Genomic DNA, 8,736 nt, shown 5'->3' with positions numbered 1-8,736 from the left:
AGTAAAAAACCTGGGCGGAAACCTTCCCGAAAAGTAATTCACTATAGTAAAGAGAAGTTTTAGATCTAGTACAAAACCTTTGTCCCTAGACTCTTCAATCCCCGTAGATGAACTCACAGCAGAAACCTTCCACCGCTTCAGAACCTCTGAACTCTGCAATATATGAATGTCACCCTTTGATGCACGGATCCCATTACATGACTAACTCCTTTGCACGAATCCCAGTACGTGACTCACTCACCAACTTGAGATAGAAGAATGTTGGTTGCAAAATTTTTCACTTCATCAACAAAGTAGATCAAGAAGCACTTGGTTACAAAACCCTAAGGCGTAAAGACGCAATAGCTTCTTTCTGAGAGAATAAGGCTTCGGTCATGTTTTGCATATATTCTCCATATATTCCCTTATGTGACGGCCTCTAAAATAAGCCTTATATATGTCTAGGGTTGTGAGAAAAGAAACCCTACACAAATACAAAAGCCTGGCCCAAAAATCAGATCTGAAAATTCTGATTTCCGTAGCCTCGATAGATAGCCTCGATAGATAGCTATCTGTCGAGAAGCAGTGGAGCAGCTGTTCGCAGGTGTCCAGTAGGTGTCCAATTTTAGTAAACACATTTTCTTCACTTGTTTCTTGGTCCAATCTTCATGGATTTAATATTAGACTTGAACAACATGTTCTTTGAAGTATTAAACACATCGTAGATCAATCCAAATACAAGTAAAGTGCGTTTCGTCAAAGGATTAGCCAACTACATAAAATATGTCCTTAACAATCTCCCCCTTTGGCAATCCGTGACAAAACCACAACAAACAAATAAACATATAAGAGAAGTCATAAATCACTCAACTCATACTCACTTGTTGAATACAATAAAATCTACCCTAACACAAACTCTTGAAAAATTTTGCAAGAAGAGAGTTTATGGCATGGAAGACTTTGACAACCTGTATTTCTGAAACACTTCAAACAAAACTCATCAAGACATCTTTGTGTGAAGCAGAAATAATAGATTGCATACAAATAAAGAAACATGTGTATAAAGAGAGAAAAGAAACAACACATGTAGAGATAGGTGAAGAAAAGATACATCATCACATATATATCAAAGATAAACACAATGTATGTAAACATGGTCACAAGACCTAAGGTACAAGAACAAGAAGCTAAAAGTAGCTCCTATAACAATAAGGAGGTAGACACTCCCATTAACAAGATGAAACACATCTCCCCCTTACAAAGGAATGTATTTATCCCCCTAACTTGTAGAATCTTAAAGAAAGAACCCATAAATTCTTCAATTTCTCCCCCTTTTTGTCACGATTGACAATAGATACAAGAAGCTAGAAAGCTTCATTCGAAAAACATAAAGATGATAAAAAATGATCAAGGGAGCACAAAGAATCCATATAAATGCATGAATGTAATGAAACAAGATGCTATGGGTGACAAGATAAAAGAAACATGTAAAATATGTGAAAAATAATGCATGCAGAAGATCTCGATGGATCAATAGGTATCGAGGAGCAATCGAGCAGACCTTGATGGATCGAACAACTACTGAAAAGCTATCGAGAGGACAGAAACTTTCTCGATTGATCCACCTAGCTATCGAGAGGTGTCGAGATTGCGATAACATGCAACAGAAGAACTCGACAGATAAGCCAGGTATCGAGAAGGTGTCGAGATGGCTTAAAAGCAGTTTTTCAGGAAGGGAAAAACACAGATATGAATGCAATCAAACATGCAACTCAGCCAAAGATCCAACCAACATTTTAACCTCTCAAAATATCTCTCAAACAACAAAGAGTTAAGCATTTGAGATCCTAAAAACACGCGCTCACACACTAAACAAGTCTAACCAATTTTATATTTCAAAAACAAGTCAAGACAATTTAGTGAGCATACATCAACACATGTAAACCTTGTGATGGCCAAATCACATTGTACCTGCACATGTATCAAGAGTAGCAAAGAATATTGCGCGTTGTGTGTGAAAACATCGCAAGATTGCATAAGTGTCTCTATTTTATGACGATTTGAGATATGAGAAAATCACTTTAACTCATACACAATCATAACTGTTTGATGGAGACTATCACCTTTGAGGTACATCCTATAACTCCCACATCTCCTAAAAAACATGCTTGCAATCATATTTAAAGTATTTTTGATCTTTTTGCCTTTATTTTCTTTGCATATTTTCTTTTTCTTAAGCAAACCATGCATGGGTATAAAAAGGAAAGAAAAGAAATACCCAATTATGTTAAGCCTTTTGACATTGCACTTTTGCTATACCGAAGCATATAGATGTCATATCATGATTGGCGGATAACAGTGGTGAGATGGTTATTTATGCCTTTCTCTTAAGATTTTCTAGTCCTACTCCTCAAAAAGAGTGATACGAGTGTTAAGTTCAAGAGATCACTTAACCTTAGTCATTATAAACAAAGAGCTACAAAGCTCACTTGCTTAGTTGTGCATAAGAATGCTCATCTAAGTTACAAGAGATACAAAGTTTAGAAAACTCTATTTCAATGGTCATTTTAAGGTTCACAAGAACCGATGTACACAAACACTCACTGTTTTTGTATTTTTCAATTTTTCTCAATTTTTTTTATATTTTGAAAAAAAAAAAAACAAAATAAAAACTAAATAATCAAACAAAAAGAGGTAAACAATCATAAAAGCATGAAAAAAAATGTAAATGCATGAAGGCATGATAGAAAGATGCAGATGCATAAAAGTATGATTCCAAAAGCAGATAAGAAATCAAGCAAAGAGAGTCCTATTTTAGATAGAAATGATTAAATCAGAGGACAAATAGAAAAGACAATTAAGTCTTAGGCTCCTTTCTCACCCACACAGCACGAGTCTTAGGCCGTGAAGATGAAAAGGCATGTGTCCTAGTATGATTACTAAAGGACATAGAAAAATTAAGATTTTCCTGAAATTGAGTTAAAAAGCTCAATACTTTTAATAACTCTCCAAACAAAGGTGTAGGTCCTTGAAAGGAAACCTGTGACCGTTTGAACAATTGCTTATGAGGATACAACTTAAGGCAATTAGGAAAAATGTGTCCAAAAACATCACAGTGGTGACAAACATGAGGTCTAACAAAGGATTTAGAATTAGCCAAAACAGTTTTGGATTTCATACCTTTATTACCTTTCTCGGATTGAGGCACAATGACAATCCTTGATCCAGAAGCCGTGGAAGAGGAGGGGCCGGAGGAAACAACATATCCTAAGCCAGTCTTATCAGAACTAGGCTTTTGAGTACTCAAGACCTTTTCAAGCTTTGCACTAGACATCCTCTCTATTTGAGTTCTAACTTGACTAAGCTCAACCTCGAGATTTTTGACCTTCTCTTCTAATGAGGTGTTCACCACAATGAGAGTCTCAACTAACCTTATAGTCTCATCCAGTTTCACTAACAATTTAGCTTTTTTAATTTTTACCTCATTAAGCTCTTTTCTACAAAGATGAGAAGTCTTTTCAAATTTTATGAATTCAGTGCATAGCTTATCATAGGCTTCTTGAAGGGTCTTCTTCTTGGACACTTCATCATCAGAAGATTCATCACTGTCCCTAGCACTCTCCACAATTACCTTATCGGTTAAGGCAACAAAGGCCATAACATGACTATATTCATCAACATACTCATCAGAAGAGTCATTCTCAGTGTCACTTTAAGTAGCAACCAACCATTTATCTTTTGACTTCTTGGTCTTTTCCCTCATAAGGTAGTTTGGGCACTCTATCCTTATATGACCAAAGCCCTTGCACTCGTGGCATTGGATGATGGGCTTGTCATTCTTACCATTCCTAGAGGATTTAGATTTCCTAGGAGGTTTGTCCTTATCATTTTTCCTAAACTGAAGAAGCTTGATAATCTCATCAGTTATGAAGATTAGATCCTCATCCTCATCATCAACTTCATCTTCAGAGTCCTCTGTATATTCCTCTATACCCTTAAGAGCCAAATTTTTGCTCTTTCCACCTTTTCCCATTGAGCCTAATCTCATCTCATAGGTTTGAAGGTTCCATACAAGCTCAGTCAAAGGAATTTAATCAATGTCCTTTGCTTCTTCAATGGTAGTGATCTTGGTATGGAATCTTTCAGGTAAGGACCTAAGGATTTTTCTAACAATTTTGGATTTTGCTATAAACTCTCCAAGGTTGAAGGTAGAATTCACAATATCCTTGAGTTTAGCATAGAACTCACCAAAGATCTCATCCTTCTCCATCCTTATTTCTTCAAAACTACTAGTGAGTCTTTGAAACTTCACAGTCTTTACTGCCATGGTACCTTTATAGGTGGTCTCAAAAATGGTCCAAGTTTCCTTGGCAACTTCCGTGGATGAAATTTTCTTGAATTCTTCATTGGTCACCCCACAAAAAAAAAGCATTCAAGGCCCTACTGTTGAAATTTGCCGCTATGATTGTTGCATCATCCCAATCCACCGACGATTCCTTTGGTTTAATCCAGCCAACTTCAACAGCTTGCCATATCTGTTCACCAAGAGCCTGCAAAAAAACGTTCATACGAACTTTCCAGTACGCATAATTAATGCCATCAAATAAAGGAGGAATCAAAAGAGATTGTCCACAATCCATGACAACAAGGGTCAAGGATCACACTCAGGAAATTAATCCAATCAGAGTGTACCTACTCTAATACCACTTGTTGGAAAATTTAGTCCCCGGTTGATAAAATTAACAAGTTTTAAATCCAAGTTGTTAATTAGATTTATTATGCATAAAAATTGTTAAAACAAAAAAACATCAATATCATGTCAAATATAAGTGCAGCGAAAAAATAAATAAGACAAGATATGATGACTTAGGAAAACCAATGAAACCAACCAGTTTCACAGTAAAAAACCTGGGGGGAAACCTTCTCGAAAAGCAATTCACTATAGTAAAGAGAAGTTTTAGATCTAGTACAAAACCTTTGTCCCTAAACTCTACAATCTCCATAGGTGAACTCACAGCAGAAACCTTCCACTGCTTCAGAACCTCTAAACTCTTCAATATATGAACGCAACCCTTTGATGCACGGATCCTAGTACGTGACTAACTCCTTTGCATGAATTTCAGTACATGACTCACTCACCAACTTGAGAAAGAAGAATGTTGGTTGCAAATTTCTTCACTTCATCAACAATGAAGATCAAGAAGCACTTGGTTACAAAACCCTAAGGCGCAAAGACACAGTAGCTTCTTTCTGAGAGAATAAGGCTTCGGTCACCTTTTGCATATGTTCTCCTTATATTCTCTTATGTGACGGCCTTTAAAATAAGCCTTATATATGTCTAAGGTTATGAGAAAAGAAACCCTACACAAATACAAATGCCTAACCCAAAAATCAGATCTGAAAATTCTGATTTCTGTAACCTCGATAGATAGCCTCGATAGATAGCATCCGTTGAGCCTCATAAAACCTCGATAGATAGCTATCTGTTGAGAAGCTATCGAGCAGGTGTCCAGCAAGTGTCCAGCTTTAGTAAACACCTTTTCTTCACTTGTTTCTTGGTCTAATCTTCATGGCTTTAATATTAGACTTGAACAATATGTTCTTTGAAGTATCAAACACATCCTAGATCAATCCAAATACAAGTAGAGTGTGTTTTGTCAAAGGATTAGCCAACTACATAAAATATGTCCTTAACAAAAACACATGGCACAAGACAAAAGCAACAACCGTGGTCTTCATCAACAATTAATATATCTCATATATTAATAACGGCACATGGGTTCAAAGTTTATAGAACAAAAGCATTATGCAGAAAAAATAAACACATTAGAGAGAGAGAGAGAGAGAGAGAGAGAGAGAGAGAGAGAGAGCAATAATCGGTTTGAGATATTGAGTTTGAGAACTAAGCGTGAAACTATAAGATAGTAGAGCGAGTAGTACGGTTGAAATTAAACAAAAAAAAAAAACAAAAAAAGATATTTATAAGAAGGTTTAGAGATTTAGGGTTTGTAGGGTTTAGAGATCTAGGGTTTGTAAAGTTTCAATTTCCAATTATATCCCTTGTAAGTTTTTGTAATTACTCACTTTTCTTTTTAAATTTAAAATATATGTTGAATATAAAAGGTATTTGACAAGTCTAAAATAAAATATCTATTTATTTGTTATATGAGTTAAACGAGTTATGTTAAGTTGGTCATTTTAGGTTGACACAAATAAATTGGCGTGTCAAACGTGTCTATTACAGGTTATACAAGTTGACCCACTTATGACACGTTTCTTTTCGTGTCACTTTTGGGTCGACTCGTTTATAACCCAAATCCATTAAGGCCCAACCCTAACCCGAAAAAACTCGTGTTGAGTTCATGCTGTGTTTGTGGGTTGGGTCGAACATTGACACCCCTAACTCTATATAGAATAATGACTTTTAACCTTTTATTTACTTCTTGTAATATTGACACATAATGTTTTAAAAACTCATAAGTTTTTAGAGTTACAAATAATCCTAACTCACCTATTTTGGATAAAGTTTTCCAATACTAAATAAATTTCATTAAATTAAATAAATTTAATTTAATGAGAGATTTTGAGAAAATTATAATTAAAATAAGGAAATTTATTTTTTGAGAAAATTCTATATTTTGAATTTTTATTGTGCGTGTACATCTTAATAAAACATGTATCACATATAAATTTTTTGTGCAAATTGCACCAAGAGGTTTTATAAAGTGACATTCCTTTCAATCATTTCATGAAATGGCATTTTTCCTTGAGGTTTGTATAAATGCAACACTTAAGTTTTCACTAATGAAATATTCTTCTTTTAAAAAAATTCCTATTAATTTATATATACCTCAACAGGGGTAGGATAACATGCATTCACAAATCTCAAGAGATAGGAGTGTAATTTCTTCTATAGTTTAGGTAAAAATATCTTTTTAAATTCAAAATTATAGAAGGTGTGGACTTAAAAAATTGTATTTATATAAACCTCAAAAAGGGTGGTTTAATTTACTCATATGTTTTTCTCTCAAACTTTCATGCACATTACACGAGTTAAAAATTAGTAATAATACATTAAAAATGAAGCTCAATTAAGATTACTCAAATTAGATTTTAATTGCACTTCAATTTTGTGTCAAGTGTTATATGCTAAAATGATGCCGATTTTCTTTAGATTTAAATTAAACACACTCCAAATTGTTTTTGAAAATTGTCATTTTAATTACACTTTAATTTTATGTGACCTATCTTTACATGTAGATTCATGAATCTATATTTAAAAAAATATAAAAGCACTCTATTAGAATCTATGAGTGTACAACTTGTTGCTCAATAGATTCTTTTATATATATATATATATATAAACACTAACAAATTTCATTACATCACAAATAATATATTATGTTCAAAACTATGTATATAAATAGTCAAAAAAATATTCCTGTTTCTTATTAAACGAAGCAATCAGGAATAAATAATTTGTGTACTCTATTACTAATATTCTTTTTTTTTTTTTTAATTTGGCATAACTTTAAATGGTATTAACTAAACTTTGATAAAAACCTTTCGAATTCATACCCACACACGCACACATGCACTCACATATTATGATTATTTTTAATAACATTTGTACATATTCAGAAGATTAAAAACTAGTTTAAGACCAGATAGATGCCTTTTGGTCCTTTCGAAAAATCTTGGCCATGAATTTAGCCAATGTTACTTGGATTTGTCTAATTGCACTTTAGGCTAATATTTAATTAGCTAAGTCTTTGTCTCTTAAATAAAAGATATATCTAGGTTATTTTTATACTTTAAATTCCCTCTTCTTCTTCTTCTAAATTTTTTTTTTTCAAACACTCATATTGATACCATTCATTTCTTTGAAAGTGAAAGATTAGATTCAACTTGTTACTTGTGTACAACAAGAAAAGCTCCAAATAATTAAGGCATGGATTTAACTTTTTGTACTTTCATCCATCCATCCTTTTCCATGTATAGTCTATCATTGAGATTTCATTTTCTTTTGCTAGTTCCTATTGGATTAATTAGAATATAGGATCCAAAGATGTAGCTTATCATATAAGAAACAAAGAAAAGAGAAAAATAAATCAATAACATAGAAGAACATAATGGTAAAAATAAATAAAATCCCATCTTTGTTTTTCTACAAATCAAATGGAGGGCAATAATGGAATCACAACTAGCTCCCACCCTATGATAATTCTTAGATCCAAACAATACTTTTGTCCAAAAATAACAATCATATATTCATAATTTCATATACATACACATCCATACAATTCATTTGTTTTCCTTTCAAAAACTCTCTCTTTGCAAAGTTTTGAGGCTCCAAGTAAGTTCCAGAGTGGACTTCAAATGTTAGTTATTACAATAAGATTGAGTATCTGCGGGCAGATCATGCAGCTCATCATGAGGTCCGTGGATCTATTGCTGTGCCAGTTTTTGATTCTCCTGAGATGTCATGCTGTGCTGTTTTGGAACTTGTCACTACCAAAGAGAAGTCCAATTTTAATGCTGAGTTGGAAACTGTTTGCAATGCGCTCCAGGTTAGTATCCCTATTCCTTTTCTTTACTGCTAAAATTTTCTTTTAATCTTTTTGTTTGTTATCCTGTGTTAAATCTTTTTGTTGAAAACCTCATAAATTACACCATTAGATCTCCAGTGGAAAGTTCTGCTTCAATGCTATGAAGCAGCTCCTGTATCATTTCTTGTAGACGCATTTCCAGAAAATA

Source organism: Castanea sativa, chromosome 4 (assembly GCF_040712315.1).
Source record: "Castanea sativa cultivar Marrone di Chiusa Pesio chromosome 4, ASM4071231v1".
NCBI lineage: Eukaryota > Viridiplantae > Streptophyta > Magnoliopsida > Fagales > Fagaceae > Castanea > Castanea sativa.
Note: the sequence above shows the minus strand (reverse complement) of the source record.